General features: G+C 45.6%; 1 long non-coding RNA gene across 1 annotated transcript in view; it reads left to right on the top strand.

Moving 5' to 3' along the window:
• Positions 1-19,013, top strand: part of LOC115456691 — a 123,953-nt gene extending 104,940 nt beyond the window's left edge. The window contains exons 2-3 of the long non-coding RNA XR_003939907.1: positions 17,351-17,457; positions 18,930-19,013. This is a non-coding gene — a long non-coding RNA (uncharacterized LOC115456691). The remainder of the gene's footprint in view (positions 1-17,350; positions 17,458-18,929) is intronic.
• Positions 19,014-21,433: the final 2,420 nt, after the last annotated feature.

Genomic DNA, 21,433 nt, shown 5'->3' with positions numbered 1-21,433 from the left:
CTTGAAAACCTGACTGACTTGGTATTTGTCCCGAGGACTGGACTGAGAACCTTTGCAGTAAAATAATACACAATTTTGCCATTTAACACATGTGAAGGGGAGAAAATTGTGCATTATTCCCTTAACACACATTAGTAATTACCTTCCTGGACACTGCTTGAAATTTCTGGACTCAGGTGTTTGGGGTGATTTGTCTGGAAAAGAGAAAGCAGACTGTTAACACCTTTCTTTGTAGAAGTAGCTAGTTTTCATAAAAGATCTCTGACCTGGACTGGCCACTGTTATAAACAGGCCAGGGGCGTAGCCAGACTACATATTTTGGGGGGCCTAGGCAAGAAGTGGGTGGGCACCAAGTGCTCTTCCCCCCCCCCCCCCAACCACCACCACCAAAAATATCTCAGCTTGCGGGGAAATGCTTCTTTCCACCATGGCACTCTGCAGTACGCATGCACTGAAAACTGAGCATGCGTATGTGCTGGTATTGTGGAGAGCAGTGTTTTTGTTACCATTAGGGGGAAGTCTTCAGCTGGCTGAGCTTGGGATCCCCACCAGCTACCACTAAACGTGTGGTACTGTTGGGTGGGCCTGAGCCCTAAGTGGGTGGGCCCAGGCCCACCTGTGGCTACGCCTCTCAAACAGGCTACTAGAGTTGATGGACCATTGCTCTGACCCAGTATGGCTATTCTTTTGTTCCCCCAGTACATTCTTTCTAGTAGTTGGGTGTCTCAGGGGCAGTTTCTCCAAATGGGTTATTTTTGCGCACACTGGTAATGAACCTCACTCCTATTTAGGCCAGGGTATGTGGCGTATGACCTGTTTCTCAAGCCTGCTTCTAACGCTCGCTGAAATACTTGCATTGTGCCAAAGAGAGCTTTCTTCTGGAGAACATACAATGTTACGTGTATTTGCCAATTTATTCAGGTGTGCTTGGAAATTATTTTTAATGGTGCCTCTGGCACCCAAAATTCCGTCCCACGTGCTCATTCTAGGGTCTCTTCTCCCGTTGCTTGTGCTTGGGTCATGAGAGTTACAGTTATTGAATGCAACTTTCTTTTATTCATTTATTGTACAAAGTAAGGTAGAATGACAGTTATTCTGTATAGATTATTTTTCTCTTAAAAACAGATGGCAGTATTAGAAAAGGGTTTCAGAATGCAAGAAATCTTTTGCAAGCACCTGATTGCAACTAGGCAGCAGAAGGCATTTATTAGCAGTGCCTTATACAAACCTGCAATGATTTTTTTGTGTTACACACCTCCATCAACAGGGTACATGTATACACATGCATGCTTTTTTAAGTTTATAGCCTGAACTTTAGCTAACCTTTTCAGCACATGGTATAAAGCGTGAGTTTGGCTTGTGCTTCCTACAGGTTCTGCATGTCCAGATGGTATTTACCAGGGCAAGCAGCTGTAAATGAAGTTGTTGTGCCCGTGTTTCTCTGAGCTGGATTAGACTAATGGTTGTGAATCCACACCTCTAAATACTGTGTCTCCCATTAAGGGCCAGTGTGGCAACACAACAAGCAGCAAAGCAAACAGGGAACTTGGAAGGTGCCTGGATACCGAGGGCCCTGGGTATATTATATCCGCACCTACAGGGAGGGGGAAGGGAGACTAGGTCCTGGCGTATCAGATCCACCGACAACAAAGGAGAAAGAATCAGGAATAAAAAGAAGGAAGGTAGTGAGATCCCACTAATACCAAAAGCAATATGAATTTATACAAAAATAATATTCAGTTCATTGAAGGGTTGTCATTAAGCGTTGGTTATGAAGCCTGGATGGACTACTACAACCATAACCACAATTGATCCTTGAAGTAACAGTGTTAATCCAAAGTGAATATAGTGCAAAGTGAAAATCTGTCACAAAGGATTATGGATTTCTTTGGAGTGCATTCAGAGGGATTACTGGCTCAGGTGTGTTTGATTAGACACGTGTATAATGTCAGTGGGATTATAGGAGCAGAGGTGGGTGGGGGAGATGTCTAAGCACATAAGTATTGCTGTACTAGGATAGACAAAAGGTCCATCAAGCCTAGTATCCTGTTTCCAAAGTGGCAAATGTAGGTCACAATTACATGGCAGGATCCCGGAAGAGTAAAATAGATTTAATGCTGCTTATCACAGGAATAAGCAGTGGATTGTCCCAAGTCCATCTTAATAATAGTTTATGGACTTTTCTTGTAGGAACTTGTCCAAACATTTTTAAACCCTGTTAAACTAACTGTCTTTACCTCATTTACCTGCAGCCAATTCCAGAGTTTAATTGCATGTAGCATGAAGACATATTTTCTCTGATTTGTTTTAAACTTACTACTAAGTAGCATTATGTCATGTCCCGTACCTCAACGCAAGCCCTGAGCCATGTGTGTGTAGTTCTTCTCTGGCTGCAGGCTCCTTGATTGCTTTGCTTCTACCCACCTGGGTCTGCTCTTCCTCTACCTGGCTTCCATTGCTTCTCTCCTATTGGTCTTCCGGTTCCTCCTTCCCCTGCTCTTGTCCTATGGCTGTGCTCCTTCTCCCTGCTGATGTCAGACGCCAGCACTTTATCAGCTGAGCTCTCCCTAGACCCCTTGCTTCGGCTTCTACTTTTGGTAGGTGTTACTTTTTTTTTGTTTTTTTTTGTTACATCCCACTCATGGCAGGCTCAATGCGGCTTACATGGGGCAATGGAGGGTTAAGTGACTTGCCCAGAGTCACAAAGAGCTGCCTGTGCCTGAAGTGGGAATCGAACTCAGTTTCTCAGTTCCCCAGGACCAAAGTCCACCACCCTAACCACTAGGCCACTCCTCCACTCCATACTTGCTCAGTAGTGTGCTTCTCCTCTACTTTGTTCTTCGTTGCTGACTTAGCCTGTACCTGGATTACTCTTGTGACTGTTGCCTGACTACTGACCTTGCCTGTACCTGGATTACTCTCGTGACTGCTGCCTGACTACTGACTCTGCCTGTACCTGGATTATTCTCGTGCCTGTACCTGGATTATTCTCGTGTCTGCTGCCTGCCTACTGACTCTGCCTGTACATGAATCACTCACTTGCCTGCTGCCTGTCTGGCCGTCATGTTCATCACCCCCGCTTCCTGCACCATCTCATAAGCCCTGCAGGCCGCCTGGGAGGGAAAATGTAGATCCTACTGCACTGGACCAAATGACCTCCAGAAACCAATTAAGCACCAGTAAAGGCAAACTGTGAGGATGGCTGCAGTCCATACTGCAGTGGTACTGCGGCCCTATAATGAGGCCAAGTGAGGCGCCGGCCTCAGGTGACGCTACAAGGGAGTGGCATCTTACTGCCAAGCCAGGACTCTGAAGCACTCATCCTCGGACATCTTATCTTCCCTTCCTTCCTATTCACTGCACCACCACCGCTGCTGCTGCTCCTTCCTCCTGCCCTCCCTCCCTCCCTCAGCCCTCTTTCCCCAAGTCTACCTTTAATTTGTTTCAAAACTTCACAGGCCTGACATTCTCTCCCTACTGCAGTGGCCCGCCCTCTCTGTGGTAGCTTCCTGTTTCCTCTAGGGTGGGCCATGCAATAGAGAGAGAAGATGTCGGGCTGGCGGCAGGGCAGCACCTGTGAATCACTGCCGCCGCCTGGCAAGTTTTGAAACAAAGGTAGACTCGGGGGGAAGAGGATTGCTGGAGGAAAAGGGGAGATGCTGGCCTTGTGGGTGGGTGGGTGGGTGAGAGAGTGTGAGAGATGTTGGGCTCGGGGCAAGGAGGTTAGATAAAACAGGAAACGAGCAAAGAGGTTAGATAAAACAGGAAACAGGGTAAGCCTATCTTATAAACTCTGTATTTTGTGCTCATTTTTCTACACTGTTCTATACAATACAGATGGCCAAATTTCAGTGAGGATATCCTGTTTCTTGATGGGTTCATCTTAACTGTTGTAATGTGCCTTGGGAAGTCTGCAGTTATAAAGATGGAATATACTGAAATTAAATGGAAGTCAAATTAAATTCACCTTTCATTGGGGTACATGGAATCACATCTGCATCTGTTTTGTAGAAGTTTAAATTTTCGATGCACAAATGGATTATTCTGTTTTGAACATGTTTCAGGAACAAGTGGTTTTATAAGTCAAAATAAAAATAAATATTTTTTCATGCAGATCTCCCTGATTGTAGGTTTGATGATGAGCTGGGGGCAGTGGGGAAGTGTGTGTGTGTGTGGGGGGGGGGGGGGGGGGGCCTTCGCCTTAGGCAGCAGATTGCCTTGGCCTGCCCCTGACTCCATCAGAAGATACAACACATCCAACAACAAAACCTCTGGTGCAATACAGCCACAATTTGGACTGTAGCGTCCTCACAGCTTGCCTTTACTGTTCGTTCTTTGTCGCATACAGTGCATGTGACCCCTGAGACGGGCAGTCCTTTCCACTGAAATACAGTTCCGTGTCAGGTCCTTTACGTATGGTGCTTCTCCAATAAGGACTGTTTTTTCACTTAATTGGTTTCTGGAGGTCATTTGGTCCACCCCTACTCTTGCTTTGCTCTTGTTTTGGATTTACAAGGAGGGGTTTGCTTCCTGTTTTTCTGTTGTGGACCTGATGCCACTGCATTACCATTTTACATCCTTGTAAAGTTTAATTCTGCTCAGAGTTTACTTTAATTTTTTTTTAACCAGTACTTTCCCAGGAAGAATACAGCGTAGTCGTCAATAGTCAAATTATATATTGACATATATGTTTGGGTTGTTTTTTTTCTGCTGGGAGGGGGGAGGTTAAGGTAATTTGGGTTCTTGTGTAATAGTTGGGTTGCCTGTTTTCTCTCCTATTTTTTTATTGGCGTCTTTTTCTGATGTTTTAATAACTGTATTTAATTTTATTGTATGCCGGCTTGACCTGTTCTCAGATTTGGTGGGATATCAAATTTGAAATTAACATAAACGTCACAGCTGAGCCGTGGTGTTTCTGTAAAGGACAGTGAGGTGCTGGGCCTTATTTACTAATGAGCCAATATTTAACCGTGGTGGTCGTGGTTTAAGCAAAACACCTGCTGCCGCACTGAGAATGAAACTGGATATCAAGCACCAGTTCCTGCAGCCTGGCCAGTGCTCAAGATCTGGTTTCAGCGCCAGCTCGGAAGTGTGATCCAGTTAGTAACATAGTCACCACAAGCAGATAAAGTTAGGACCTGCCTTTTTGTTATAATTGGTGTTATTTGGCAGTTTATACACGTAACTGCCCGTAGCTGTTATTTCAGAGGGGGTGTGGACCTGGGAGGGTCAGGGGCATGTCGGGTTATAAAATATTTAAAAAAAGAGCACAAAGGGCCTTTAAAAACAGGAGGGAACACAGTTTTTTCATTAAAATAATCCTTTAATTCTGAACTTTGATTGAAGAGAGACCCGACACGGGCCGTGTTTCGGTGCTACCGCACCTGCGTCAGGGGTCTGCACCACTTCCACGTTACCCGGCACGAACCGGATTTTCAGCTTCTTCTGGCGACCCACCATCACACAGCAATGTCGCGACCGCTGACAAACGTCTACTTCCCTTCCTCCAGCTGACACTGACCTACACTATACAGGCACGGCAGTGCAGCCACCACTACCACCCAGACAAGGTTAGTACGCGCCGGCCCACACTTCCCGTGCCTATAGGGTTCTGTTCTTGGTCCCCTCCTCTTTTCTATCTACACTTCTTCCCTTAGTTCATTAATCTCATCCCATGGCTTTTTCTACCATCTCTATGTTGATGACTCCCAAATCTACCTTTCTACCCCTGATGACCTTGCATCCAAACCAAAGATTCAGCGTGCTGTCTGGATGTCTCAACACCACCTGAAATTAATCATGTCCAAAACTGACCTTCTCATTTTTCCCCCCAAACCCACCTCCCCACTCCCCCCATTTTCTATTTCTGTTGATGGCTCTATCGTTCTCCCTGTCTCCTCAGCTCGAAACCTTGGGGTCATCTTTGACTCTTCTCTCTCCTTCTCTGCTCATATCCAGCAGATTTCCAAGACCTGTCAACCTAGCAATCAGATCTTTAGTTCCCAAAAGATAATCGATCCTGGAATAAATGCAATGCGGCGCTAAGAAAAATGTATAGTCCCTAGACTTTGGGTACAGCAACCTCCAAAGATCAACCCATCCATTGGATTGCATGAGATTATGCAGCGCCTCTAACCCGGAGTTTGGCCGGCCTACAGCTTGAAGACCTATCCAGACCAGGATCAATTGGAAAGCTCAAATCGCCTCCTATTATAGTGTGCAAGTAAGCGCAGTGTGCCCCGCCGCATTCAAGGTGCTGAAAAAAGTGGGATCGTCTGCCTTTGGAGCGTAAACATTTATCAAAACAATGGATCAGACTCACCGGTCTATAATTTTCCGGATCTCCTCTGGAACCTTTTTTAGAAATCGGCGTTACATTGGCCACCCTCCAGTCTTCTGGTACCACACTCAATTTTAAGGATAAATTACATATTACTAACAATAGCTCCGCAAGCTCATTTTTCAGTTCTGTCAGTACTCTGGGATGAATACCATCAGGTCCAGGAGATTTGCTACTCTTCAGTTTGTAGAACTGCCCCATTACATCCTCCAGGTTTACAGAGAATTCATTAAGTTTCTCCGACTCGTCAGCTTCGAATACCATTTTCGGCACCGGTATCCCACCCAAATCTTCCTCGGTGAAGACCAAAGCAAAGAATTCATTTAATCTCTCCGCTACGGCTTTGTCTTCCCTGATCGCCCCTTTTACTCCTGGGTCATCTAGTGGTCCAACCGATTCTTTTGCCGGCTTCCTGCTTTTAATATACCTAAAAAAATTTTTACTATATGTTTTTGCCTCCAGTGCAATCTTTTTTTTGAAGTCCCTCTTAGCCTTCCTTATCAGCGCTTTGCGTTTGACTTGACATTCCTTATGCTGTTTCTTATTATTTTCAGTCAGTTCCTTCTTCCATTTTCTGAAGGATTTTCTTTTAGCTCTAATAGCTTCCTTCACCTCACTTTTTAACCATGCTGGCTATTGTTTGGTCTTCCGTCCTCCTTTTTTTAATACGCAGAATATATTTGGCCTGGGCTTCCAGGATGGTGTTTTTGAACAGCATCCACGCCTGATGTAAATTTTTGACCCTCGCAGCCGCTCCTCTAAGGTTTTTTTGTTGTTGTTGTTTTTGTTTTTTTTCACCGTTCTTCTCATTTTATCATAGTCTCCTTCTTTAAAGTTAAACGCTAACGTATTTGATTTCCTATGTATACTTACTTCAAAGCTAATATCAAATCCGATCATATTATGATCACTGTTATCAAGCGACCCCCAGCACCATTACCTCCCGCAGCAGATCATGCGCTCCACTAAGAACTAGGTCTAGAATTTTTCCTTTTCTCATCAGCTCCTGTAGCAGTTGCTTCATAAAGCTGTCCTTGATTTCATCAAGGAATTTTACCTCCCTAGCATGCCCGGATGTTACATTTACCCAGTCAATATCGGGGTAATTGAAATCACCCATTATTATTATGTTGCCCAGTTTGTTTGCGTCCCTAATTTCCTTTAACATTTCTGCATCCGTCTGTTCATCCTGGCCAGGCGGACGGTAGTACACTCCTATCACTGTCCTTTCACCCTTTACACGTGGAATTTCAATCCATAGTGATTCAAATAAGTGTTTTGTTTCCTGCAGAATTTTCAGTTTGATTCAAGGTGCTCGTTAATATACAATGCTACCCCTCCACCAATTCGATCCACCCTATCACTGCGATATAATTTGTACCCCGGTATGACAGTGTCCCACTGGTTATCCTCCTTCCACCAGGTCTCAGAGATGCCTATTATATCTAATTTTTCATTTAGTGCAATATATTCTAACTCTCCCATCTTATTTCTTAGGCTCCTGGCATTCGCATATAGACATTTCAAATTATGTTTGTTGTTCCTATTTACATCATGCTCAGTACTGCGTAACCCTACTAGCGCTTTAGAAATGTCAAGTAGTAGTAGTACTTGACAGTATTAATTTGCAATCTTTTGTCTGATTATTATTTTTATTTAAGGACACCTGATCTACTACGGTCTCTTTTGCAACCTCACTATCAGGATACCCTATCTTCCCTGTTTTGGTGGTATCTTTGAAAGATACCTTATCCTGAACCATGCGCTTTTGAGCGACTGTCGACCTTCCCCCCCGTTTCCAGTTTAAAAGCTGCTTTATCTCCTTTTTAAATGCCGATGCCAGCAGCCTGGTCCCACCCTGGTTAAGGCGGAGCCCATCCTTTCAGAATAGGCTCCCCCTTCCCCAGAATGTTGCCCAGTTCCTAACAAATCTAAAACCCTCCTCCCTGCACCATCGTCTCATCCACGCATTGAGACTCCGGAGCTCTACCTGTCTCTTGGGCCCTGCGTGTGGAACGGGTAGCATTTCAGAAAATGCTACCCTAGAGGATCTGGATTTGAGCTTTCTACCTAAGAGCCTAAATTTGGCTTCCAGAACCTCTCTCCCACATTTTCCTATGTCATTGGTACTTACATGTACCAAGACAGCCGGCTCCTCCCCAGCACTATCTAAAATCCTATCTAGGTGACGCATGAGATCTGCCACCTTCGCACCAGGCAGGCAAGTTACCAGGCGATCCTCATGTCCACCAGCCACCCAGCTAACTATATGCCTAATGATCGAATCACCAACTACAACAGCAGTCCTAACCTTTCCCTCCTGGGCAGCACTTGGAGACATACCCTCGGTGTGAGAGGATAGTACATCCCCTGGTGGGCAGGTCCTGGCTACAGGAGTACTTCCTACTTCACCAGGGTGATGCTCTCCTTCTAGGAGACCTCCAAGGTAGCACAGGGGCTACCAGACTGGAGATGGGACTTCTCTACAACATCCCTGTAGATCTCCTCTATGTACCTCTCTGTCTCCCTTAGCTCCACCAAGTCTGCTACTCTAGCCTCAAGAGAACGGACACCTCACCAACTGGGAGATAATCATACATGTGACACTCAATGCAAAAGACTAGATAGCACCCCTCTCACTGCTGGACTGCTGACTCCATCTTAGTGTTTTTCAGTTTTTCAATAATTTAAAACTTGCTACATTATTAAGGATATTAGCCTAATATAAAAGTGTCTTCTAGTTTATGTGGAGGGGCATAATCGAATGCGAACGCCCATCTCCATGGGCGTCTATCTCCGACAACGGGTACGTGAAGGGGCGGGACAGACCGCATTTTCGAAAAAAAATGGGCGTCCATCTTTTTTTTCGATAATACGGTGTGTGCCGGGCAAATGCATCGGATTTGAGCTGGGCAGTTTCATTTTTCAGCGATAATGGAAACTAAAGGCGTCCAGCTCAAAAACGAACAAATCCAAGGCATTTGGTCGTGAGAGGGGCCAGGATTCGTAGTGCACTGGTCCCCCTCACATGCCAGGACACCAACCGGGCACCCTAGGGGGCACTTGTAACAAGCAAAAAAAAAAAAAGTTAAATACCTCCCAAGTCCATAGCACCCTTCCCTTGGGTGCTGAGCCCCCCAAATCCCCCCCCCCCAAACTCACTGCCCACAACTCTACACCATTACCATAGCACTTATGACTGAAGGGGGCACCTAGATGTGGGTACAGTGGGTTTTGGGGGCGGTTTGGAGCGCTCCCATTTACCATCACAGGTGTAAAAGGTAGGGGGGGATGGGCCTGGGTCCACCTGGGTGAAGTCCACTGCACCCACTAACAACTGCTCCAGAGACCTGCATACGTCTGTGATGGAGCTGGGTATGGCATTTGAGGCTGGCATACAGGCTGGAAAAAAAAGTTGTTATTGGTTTTTTTGTTTTGGTGGGAGGGTGTTAGTGACCACTGGGGGAGTTAGGGGTGGTGATCCTCGATTCCCTCCGGTGGTCATCTGGTCATTTAGGGCACTTTTTTGGGACTTGTTCATGAAAAAAAGGGTCCAAAAAAAGTGACCCAAATTCGCAATAAAAACGCCTTTCTTTTTTCGATTATCGGCCGAGGGTGCCCATCTCTCCTTAGCCTTCACCACACCTCCGACACGGCCCCGCCAACTTTGTTCATTCCTGCGACGGAGTGCAGTTGAAGACGCCTAAAATCGGCTTTTGATTATACTGATTTGGGCGCCTTTGCGAGATGGGCGCCCATCTCCCGATTTGGGTCAAAATATGGGCGCCCATCACTTTTGAAAATAAGGCTGATAGTATATTGTATGATTTATTTAGTGTTTCCTTCTTAGATGGTAATGAAATGTATTTAAAACTCTATAAGAGCACTTCTTGCTTGTTATCCTAATTACAATAACTGACTATAAATGAAGAGTTGTCCTAGGGGTGGGTGGGAAGACTAAACTAGATCCTGCAGTGCCTGCTAAATTCTATCTGTTAATGCTGTGGTACAAAGTTTTTAAAACTAAGTGGAAAAGACTATGGAGATTAGTTAAAATTTGCTTTTTATATTTTTATTTTTCCTATCACTAACCTGAACGAGAGGGCATGAAATGAGATTGAAGGGGGGCAGACTTAAGAAAAATGTCAGGAAGTATTTTTTCACAGAGAGGGTGGTGGATGCTTGGAATGCCCTCCCGCGGGAGGTGGTGGAGAGGAAAACGGTAACGGAATTCAAACATGCGTGGGATAAACATAAAGGAATCCTGTTCAGAAGGAAGGGATCCTCAGGAGCTTAGCCTTGAATGGGTGGCAGAGACGGTTGGGAGGCGGGGCTAGTGCTGGGCAGACTTATACGGTCTGTGCCAGGGCTGGTGGTTGGGAGGCGGGGATAGTGCTGGGTAGACTTATACAGTCTGTGCCAGAGCCGGTGGTGGGAGGCGGGGCTGATGGTTGGGAGGCGGGGGATAGTACTGGGCGGACTTATACAGTCTGTGCCCTGAAAAAGACAGGTACAAATCAAGGTAAGGTATACACAAAAAACTAGCACATATGAGTTTATCTTGTTGGGCAGACTGGATGGACTGTGCAGGTCTTTTTCTGCCGTCATCTACTATGTTACTAAAGTTCCTCCTTTAAACCCCAATCTTTAAGTTCCCAAAGCACAAAGCAAAATAGTGTTCACTTACCAGAGAAATGTCCTCTTCTCTCGGAACTTCTCAGAAAGATTCAAGTACTTACGTCTACCTACGCATGCAACCACCATTACAGAAGTTGAACTTAGCACACATCATCCCAGCACCTGTCTTCAGGTGATCTGTTGAGAACTACCCCACATGTCCTCCAGCTCTGTCCAAGCTCCATCCACAGACCACCCCAGCACCATCCAGATAGCGCTGAAGCAGACACTTTCAGCGGCATTTTCCCGATAGTGCTGAGTAGTCAGAGGACACGTTTAGTGACATTTTTCGGATAACGTTGAAGCAGTCATAAGACATGTTCAGCGGCACCATCAGATTAGGGTTGCTGAATATCCCTTTTGCTGATACTTACATGGTTAGCAGCACCTCACCTGCATATGGATATTTGAATATTGCCTCTTAAGCTTGAGAAACCCTCGACTTCTCTTCGCCACACTGAACTCTCTCCTCAAGGTGCCTCCATCTCCAACTCCCCCCTCACTATCTCCTCAGACCTTAGCTGAGTTCTTCCACGACAAGGTTCAGAAGATAAACGTCGAATTCTCAACCAAGCCACCCCCACCTCTCCCTCCCCTTCAGGGCCGTGCCAAGGGTCTCTGGCGCCCCCCTGCAGACTATCAGTTGGCGCCCCCCCCCCCCCAGTGAAAATGATCGCTCACCACTTACCACACTGACAGGAATTGTCAGCAATATTCTTAGAAACAAATTGCTATACATTGCAAAATAAGATAGCAGATGTAAATTCTCAAAGTGGACATATTCCAAACACTAAAATGAAAATAAAATGATTTTTTTCTACCTTTGTTGTCTGGTGACTTTCTTTTTCTGATCATGCTGGCTCAGTATCTGATTCTGCGGCTATCTGTCCTCTTAACTCCGTTTCCAGGGCTTCCTTTCCATTTATTTCTTTCCTTTCCTCCTTTCTTCTTCATTTCTGGTCCTCAGCTTCTGCCTATTTTCTTCATCCATGTGCAATTTTTCTCCTCTTTTCCTTTTCCCTCATTTCATCTCCTTCATCTCTCTTCCCTCCCCTTTATGTCCAGCAGTTTCTCCTCTCTCCCTGAGCCCTGCCCTCCCATCCATGCTCCTCTGTCCCCTGCCCCCTCCATTCACCCTATCCAGCAATTCCCCTCTCTCCCTGAGCCCTGCCCTGCAATCCATATCCATCCATGCCCCTCTGACCCCTGCCCCCTCCATTCATCCCTATCCAACAATTCCCTTCTCTCCCTGAGCCCTACCCTCCCATCAATCCATGCCTATCTGTCCCTTGCCCCCTCCATTCATCTCTGACCCTATCCAGCAATTTCCCTCTCTCCCTGAGCCCTGCCCTCCCAATCCATGCCCATCCATGCTCCTCTGTCCCCTGCCCCCTCCATTCACCCTATCCAGCAATTCCCCTCTCTCCCTGAGCCCTGCCCTCCCAATCCATGCCCATCCATGCTCCTCTGTCCCCTGCCCCCTCCATTCACCCTATCCAGCAATTCCCCTCTCTCCCTGAGCCCTGCCCTGCAATCCATATCCATCCATGCCCCTCTGTCCCTTGCCCCCTCCATTCATCCCTGAACCTATCCAGCAATTCCTCTCTCTCCCTTCCATGAACCCTGCCCTTGCATGCTCCTCTCTCTCCCCTGCACTCCGGCAACTATTTCCTTTCTTTTTTTTTTTTCTTTTAATTTTACCTCCGTGACCACCCGCCAGCGCAGCGTCAGTGCAGGAGGTGGCGCTCCCGACGTGTCTAGCCTTCCCCTTCGCTCATGTTCCGCCTTCTTCTGACGTCAAGGAAATGACGTCAGAAGAAGGCGGAACATGAGCGAAGGGGAAGGCTAGACCGGGAGCACCGCCTCCTGCACTGACGCTGCGCTGCCGGACGGAGGTAAAATTAAAAGTATTAAAAAAAGAAAAAGGGATCTTGCTGCAGGAGAGAAGAGAGCGCGGGCAGTTGGGCAATGGGAGTGGGAGGGCGAGGAGGTAAGCATGGTGCAGCGGTGCCCCCAAATGACGGCGCCCCCCTGCCATGCTTACCTCGCTTACCGTATTGGCACGGCCCTGCTCCCCTTGTCCGTTCCCCTATCTCCCCAACCCCTCCATCCTTTTCCTCCTTTCCCGAAATCACTGATGAGGAAACACATCTTCTCTCCTCCTCAAAACGAACTACCTGTTCCTCTGATCCCATTCCTACCCACCTTCTTAACACCATCTCTGCTACTCTCACCCCTTTTATCTGTCATATCCTCAATCTTTCACTTTCCACTGCGACCATTCCTGATGCCTTCAAACATGCCGTGGTCACACCACTCCTTAAGAAGCCTTCACTACCTGTCCTTCCAACTATCGACCCATCTCCCTCCTCTCCTTCCTCTCCTTCCTCTCCAAGATACTTGAACGTGCCGTTCACCGCCGCTGTCTTGACTTTCTTTCATCTCAAGCTGTTCTTGACCCACTCCAATCTGGCTTTCGCCCTCTTTATTCAAATGAAACTGCACTTACAAAAGTTTTCAACGACCTGTTACTGTCCAAATCCAAAGGTCTCTATTCTATCCTCATCCTTCTCGATCTATCCACCGCTTTTGACACTGTTGATCACAGCTTACTCCTTGATAAGTTGTCTTCACTTGGATTCTTTCCTGGTTCTCCTCCTACCTCTCGCTTCGCACCTTTAGTGTACACTCTGGTGGATCCTCTTCCACTTCTATCCCACTACCAATCGGTGTACCTCAGGGTTCTGTTCTTGGTCCTCTCCTGTTCTCCATCTACACTTCTTCTCTTGGCTCTCTGATATCATCCCATGGCTTTCAATACCATCTCTACACTGACGACTCCCAGATCTACCTCTCTACCCCCGAAATCTCAACCAGCATCCAGACCAATGTATCAGCCTGCCTATCTGATATTGCTGCCTGTATGTCTCAACGTCATCGGAAACTTAACATGGCCAAAACCGAGCTTCTCATCTTTCCCCCTAAACCCACCTATCCTCTCCCCCCTTTCTCTATTTCTGTGGATGGCACTCTCATTCTCCCTGTCTCATCAGCTCGTAACCTTGGGGTCATCTTCGACTCCTCTCTCTCCTTCTCTGCTCACATTCAGCAGATTGCCAAAATCTGTCGTTTCTTTCTCTATAACATCAGCAAAATCCATCCCTTCATCTCTGAGCACTCTACCAGAACCCTTATCCACACTCTTATCACCTCTCGCCTAGATTATTGCAACCTGCTTCTCACCGGCCTCCCACTTAGCCATCTCTCTCCTCTTCAATCAGTCCAAAACTCTGCTGCGTGACTCATTTTCCGCCAGAGTCGCTATGCTCACATTAGCCCTCTCCTCAAGTCACTTCACTGGCTCCCTATCTGTTTCCGCATTCAATTCAAACTTCTCTTACTGACCTATAGGTGCATTCACTCTACTGCTCCCCAGTACCTCTCCACTCTTGTCTCTCACTACGCCCCCCCCCCCCCTCGGGTACTCCGTTTTATGGACAAATCTCTCTTGTCTGTCCCCTTCTCCTCTACTACTAATTCCAGACTCCGTTCCTAAGTACATATACATAAGTAATGCCATACTGGGAAAAGACCAAGGGTCTATCGAGCCCAGCATCCTGTCCACGACAGCAGCCAATCCAGGCCAAGGGCACCTGGCAAGCTTCCCAAACGTACAAACATTCTATACATGTTATTCCTGGAATTTTGGATTTTTCCAAGTCCGTTTAGTAGCGGTTTATGGACTTGTCCTTTAGGAACCGTCCAACCCCTTTTTAAACTCTGCTAAGCTAACCGCCTTCACCACTTTCTCCGGCAACGAATTCCAGAGTTTAATTACACGTTGGGTGAAGAAAACTTTTCTCCGATTTGTTTTAAATTTACTACACTGTAGTTTCATCGCATGCCCCCTAGTCCTAGTATTTTTGGAAAGCGTGAACAGAAGCTTCACATCCACCTGTTCCACTCCACTCATTATTTTATATACCTCTATCATGTCTCCCCTCAGCCGTCTCTTCTCCAAGCTGTATAGCCCTAGCCTCCTTAGTCTTTCTTCATAGGGAAGTCGTCCCATCCCCGCTATCATTTTAGTCGCCCTTCGCTGCACCTTTTCCAATTCTACTATATGTTTCTTGAGATGCGGCGACCAGAATTGAACACAATTCTCAAGGTGCGGTCGCACCATGGAGCGATACAACGGCATTATAACATCCTCACACCTGTTTTCCATACCTTTCCTAATAATACCCAGCATTCTATTCGCTTTCTTAGCCGCAGCAGCACACTGAGCAGAAGGTTTCAGTGTGTTATCGACGACGACACCCAGATCCCTTTCTTGGTCCGTAACTCCTAACGTGGAACCTTGCATGACGTAGCTATAATTCGGGTTCTTTTTTCCCACATGCATCACCTTGCACTTGCTCACATTAAACATCATCTGCCATTTAGCTGCCCAGTCTCCCAGTCTCGTAAGGTCCTCTTGTAATTTTTCACAATCCTGTCGTGATTTAACGACTTTGAATAACTTTGTGTCATCAGCAAATTTAATTACCTCGCTAGTTACTCCCATCTCTAAATCATTTATAATATATTAAAAAGCAGCGGTCCTAGCACGGGACCCCTGAGGAACCCCACTAACTACCCTTCTCCATTGTGAATACTGCCCATTTACCCCACTCTCTGTTTCCTATCCTTCAACCAGTTTTTAATCCACAATAGGACATTTCCTCCTATCCCATGACCCTCCAATTTCCTCTGTAGCCTTTCATGAGGTACCTTGTCAAACGCCTTTTGAAAATCCAGATACACAATATCAACCGACTCCCCTTTGTCCACATGTTTGTTCACTCCTTCAAAGAATTGAAGTAAATTGGTCAGGCAAGATTTCCCCACACAAAAGCCATGCTGACTTGGTCTCAGTAATCCATGTCCTCGGATGTGCTCTGTAATTTTGTTTTTAATAATAGCCTCTACCATTTTCCCAGGCACCGACGTCAGACTCACTGGTCTATAATTTCCCGGATCTCCCCTGGAGCCTTTTTAAAAAATGGGCGTTACATTGGCCACCCTCCAATCTTCCGGTACCACGCTCGATTTTAAGGATAAGTTGCATATCACTAGCAGTAGCTCCGCAAGCTCGTTTTTCAGTTCTATCAGTACTCTAGGATGAATACCATCCGGTCCAGGAGATTTGCTACTCTTCAGTTTGCTGAACTGCCCCATTACGTCCTCCAGGTTTACCGTGAAGTCAGTAAGTTTCTCCGACTCGTCCGCTTGAAATACCATTTCCGACACCGGTATCCCACCCAAATCTTCCTCGGTGAAGACTGAAGCAAAGAATTCATTCAGTCTCTCCGCTACGTCTTTGTCTTCCTTGATCGCCCCTTTTACCCCTCGGTCATCCAGCGGCCCAACCGATTCTTTTGCCGGCTTCCTGCTTTTAATATACCGAAAAAAATTTTTACTATGTTTTTTTGCCTCTAATGCTATCTTTTTTTCATACTCCCTCTTGGTCTTCTTAATCTGCGCCTTGCATTTGCTTTGACACTCCTTATGCTGTTTCTTGTTATTTTCAGACGGTTCCTTCTTCCATTTTCTGAAGGCGTTTCTTTTAGCCCTAATAGCTTCCTTCACCTCACTTTTCAACCAGGCCGGGTGTCTTTTGGACTTCCGTCTTTCTTTTCTAATTTGCGGAATATGTATGGCCTGGGCCACCAGGATGGTATTTTTGAACAGCGTCCACGCCTGTTGTACAGTTTTTACTCTCTCAGTTGCCCCCCTAAGTTTTTTTTTTACCGTTCTTCTCATTTTATCATAGTCTCCTTTTTTAAAGTTAAACGCTTTTATCTCGCTGCTCCTCACGCCTGGAATAGACTTCCCGAGCCTGTACGTTTAGCGCCATCTTTGGCCATTTTCAAATCCAGGCTAAAAGCCCACCTTGCTGCTTTTGACTACTAACCACTACTCACTTGCCCTGTACCCTTTTACCCCCACCTCTTTAATTCCCTTACCTCTTAGTTGTTCTGTCTGTTTGCCTGTCCTATTTAGATTGTGAGCTCTTTGAGCAGGGACTTTCTTTTCATGTTTGGTGTACAGCGCTGCGTATGCCTTGTAGCGCTATAGAAGTGATAAGTAGTAGTAGTAGAATGGATGAGGAGGGGAACTTAAATAGATCAGGTGGTAAGTCTCCCTGCACAGAGAGGGGAAAAATGACCATTTCTCATTATCTCTCCCTCCCCTTCTCTTTCTCAATTTAATGGATTAGCTATAACTAATGTTCTTCCCTGAGCTGATTCAGAGAGGATTTCTCTAATGTCTTGTTTTGTTTTTTTGTAGTGGGAAGCTGGTATCTCCAAAATGGAAGAATTTTAAAGGGTTGCGACTTTTGTGCAGAGAAAAAATCCGTCTGAATAATGCCATCTGGAGAGCCTGGTACATCCAGTGTAAGTGAAGTGTCACTGGCTAGTACATAGTACGTATTCCTCCCTCTGAAACCTGATGAAAACAATGTCCGTCCCTGTGGAACCTGGTGCAGCTACTGTGGCGAACACTCCTTGCCTAACCTGGGCTCTCTGGGGTGAGAGACGTGGCTGAGCCTGATGTATCCAATACAAGCAGTACTCAAGTTACAATCCTTGGGGAATCTATTACCTTTGGTATAGGTAACTCTGGTGTGATCAACCACCAATGAATTCCAGTTGAACCCATTATAATTTGGTGTCAGTGACAGAATTGATGGACCTGGTAATGTGCAACTCAATATTCAAAGGCACATGTCAGAAAAACAGCACCTGTTATCTGGATAAGAGCTACTGACTGGGATATTCAGGGGCTCTATCTGGATGGTACCTCTGAATATCCTTACAGACCACCTCTGCACTGTCTGGAAAATTCCTCTGAATATCTTTACAGACGCTCCTCTCTGTTAGGATAGTGCTTCTGAATATCCTTATAGACCCCCTGTAGAGTGGAGGAGTAGCCTAATGGTTATTGCAGTGGGCTGAGAACCAGGGGAACCAGGTTCAGTTCCCACTGTGGCTCTGGGGAACTCATTTATCCCTCCATTACCCCAGGAAAAAAATTAAGTACCGGTATATAATTTGTATAAATCATTTTGATTGTGACTACAGAAAGGCAGTATGTCAAATTGCACCCTCTTTCACTTTTCCCTGTGTTATTCATCTAATGCTTCTGAATATCCTTAAAGAAACATCCTGGTACTGCCCGGATGGTGCCTCTATATTCTTACAGACAATTTTGGCACTATGTGGATAGTTTGAGACGGGTCTTGGGAGGACCCAGGGTCATACTGGAACTTCTTGAGAGTGGCAATGTTCAGTCTACTATCCAGATAACTTATCTGCATAACTTAGGACAGATAGACGGCTGTCCTAAATTATCTGGCAAATAGACTGAATTTTGCCATTATCTGAATAAGTTCTGGTGCTCTCTGCCTTATCTCAATATTCAGCACCATCCACTGTCTAGATAGTAGCGCTGAATGTCCAGATATTTTTTTAATCACTACACCTAAAGTTTAAAAAGAATACTGACAGCTACAGCTGAATTCTGATTTTGTAATGTTATTTCTTGTTGGCCAGCAGTTCCCACCTGTCCACTAGGTGCCACTGTTGAGTGCTGGGGCTGTGAACACTGCATACATAGAATCCACCCCCCCTCTCCCTCACCCAGCTGTCCTGGGAGCAGAAGTCAGGTCTGTGAATTAAAAACAGGCTTTCTGTAAGACAGTGCACACAACTGTACTGAACCACAAGGGTGGCCTTGTAATCCACTGTCACTGACTCCCACTCCTGGGCCCAGTATAGTTCAATGTTGGACTTCTGAGTCTGATTGGATTGAAACGTACTGTTGGAAGTTGTATATAGGTCTAATTTGGTTCCATTTTGTCTTGTAGATGTTGAAAAGAGGAAGAACCCAGTTTGTGGATTTGTGACTCCTCTGGAAGGTTCTGAAGCTGATACTCATCGGAAGCCGGAGGTACAGATGTTTTTCTGATCATGACCTGAGAGAAAAATTAAGTAGAGGCTGACCAAAACCTCTTTTTTTCAGCTTCAGCCAAAGCTGAAACAAGTCCCACCCCCAAACCGTAGTAGCCTCCTCTCTTTCCCTCCTCCTCCTCCCCCTTCAAACAAAGGTAGCCCCTTCCCTCCTCCCGAACAAATGTAGCCCACCCCTCCCACCAGACCAAACTTAGAGTCGCTGGTGGTCTAGTGGCTAGTTGGAGCAGAAGCAATCCCAGTCACTCCTGCCCTTGTCATCTCTGCTGTCAAAATGACTGCCTCAAACCCCACCTGAAGACTGCCATTGAGGGTCTCAGCCACTGAAGGGACTTCAGCTGGGGTTTGCAACAGCCATTTTGATGGTTGAGATGACAGGGGCAGGAGTGACTGGAGATTGTTCCTGCCCCAACAAGCAACTAGACCACTAGGGTTTCTAAGGTAAGCCCAAGGGTGTACTCACATATCCGTCATTCTAGTTAAACAAGTTGCCGTCATGTAATCTAATCTTATATTGATATTTCTATACCGTCTTTTCCCAACAAAGTTGAGCCCTAAGCAGTTTACAAAAATAAACAAAAGAAGGAAATATTTACAACAAACATCACACATCACAACTTTGTTAAAAACTATATGAACATAAGAATAGCCACACTGGGTCAGACCAGTGGTCCATCTAGCCCAGTATCCTGTTTCCAACACTGGCTAATCCAGGTCACTAGTACCTGGCAGAAACCCAAATCATAGCCACATAACCATGCTACCAATTCCAGGGCAAACAGTGGCTTCCCATGTCTGTCTCAAAAACAGACTATGGGCTTTTTCTCCAGGAATTTGTCCAAATCTTTTTTAAACCCAGATATTTATTTATTTATTGCACTTGTATCCCACATTTTCCCACCTATTTGCAGGCTCAATGTGGCTTACAAAGATCTGTTTTGGCATCGCCATAACAGGGAGGAAATACAATTGGTGTTGCAAAGAGAGAGCAGAAAACAAGAGGTTAAGCAGCTGTACAGTGAGAAATTCTGAATAACAGAATGTAAGGGCTGTGTTCAAGTCGTTATGGGTTCTCGTGGTAGGCTTTGAGAAAGAGAGAGGTTTTCAGAGCTTTGCGGAAGCTATTTAATTCATTGATCGATTTCAGGTGAGTTGGTAGTGCATTCCATATCTTCGTACTCATATAGGAAAAGCTAGATGCATGTGTGAGTTTGTACTTGACCCCTTTACAGCTGGGGAAGTGTAGGTTCAGAAAGGTGCGGGAAGATTGTTTGGCATTTCTGGGTGGAAGGTCCACTAGGTCTAGCATGTAGGTCGGGGCATCTCCATGAATGATTTTATGAACAATCGTGCATATCTTGCACGTGGTACGTTCTTTCAGTGGGAGCCGGTGTAGGTTCTTTCTTAGGGGTTTTGCACTTTCATATTTTGTTTTTCCAAATATGAGTCTGGCTGCGGTATTCTGGACTGTTTGGAGTTTCTTGATGTTCTGTTCTTTACAGCCAGCATAGAGTGAGTTGCAATAGTCCAGGTGACTTAGTACTAGGGATTGAACTAGGTTTCGAAAGATGGCTCTTGGGAAGAAAGGTTTTACTCTTTTGAGTTTCCACATGGAGTGGAACATTTTCTTCGTTGTATTCTTCACGTGGTTTTCAAGTGTGAGGTTTCGGTCAATGGTGACTCCCAGAATTTTCAGATTGTTTGAGATGGGGAGGGAAATGTTAGGGGTGGTTATGGTGGTGAATTTATTTGTGTTATGTTGTGAGGTTAATATAAGACATTGTGTTTTTCTGCATTGAGTTTTAGCTGGAATGCATCCGCCCAAGAGTGCATGATTTGGAAGCTTTGGTTGATTTCGTTGGTAATTTCCTTTAGGTCTTGTTTGAGTGGGATGTAGATCGTGACATCATCTGCATATATATATGGGTTAAGGTTTTGATTGTCTAATAGCTTGGCTAGTGGTATCATCATTAGGTTAAAGAGGGTTGGTGAGAGGGGGGATCCTTGGGGGACTCCACATTCAGGTATCCATGGGTCTGATATCACCGTGTTAGTTGTTACTTGGTATGATCCAGTTGTCAGGAATCCTCTAAACCGATTAAGAACATTACCTCCAACTCCAAAGTATTCCAGGATGTGTAGTAATATTCGGTGGTTAACCATGTTGAAGGCACTGGACATGTCAAATTGTAGGAGAAGTATGTTATTGCCTGTTGCAATTGTTTGTTTAAATTTGTTCATTAGGGTTACTAGTACTGTTTCTGTGCTATGGTTTGATCGGAATCCTGATTGGGATTCGTGCAAGATTGAGTGTTTATTTAGGTGGTTGCTGAGTTGTTTCGTCACTGCCTCTTCCATTAATTTGGTTATTAGAGGGATAGATGCTACTGGGCGATAGTTG

This window comes from Microcaecilia unicolor, chromosome 13 (genome assembly GCF_901765095.1).
Source record: "Microcaecilia unicolor chromosome 13, aMicUni1.1, whole genome shotgun sequence".
NCBI classification, from domain to species: domain Eukaryota; kingdom Metazoa; phylum Chordata; class Amphibia; order Gymnophiona; family Siphonopidae; genus Microcaecilia; species Microcaecilia unicolor.
Note: the sequence above shows the minus strand (reverse complement) of the source record. Positions and strands in the feature narration are given on the sequence as shown.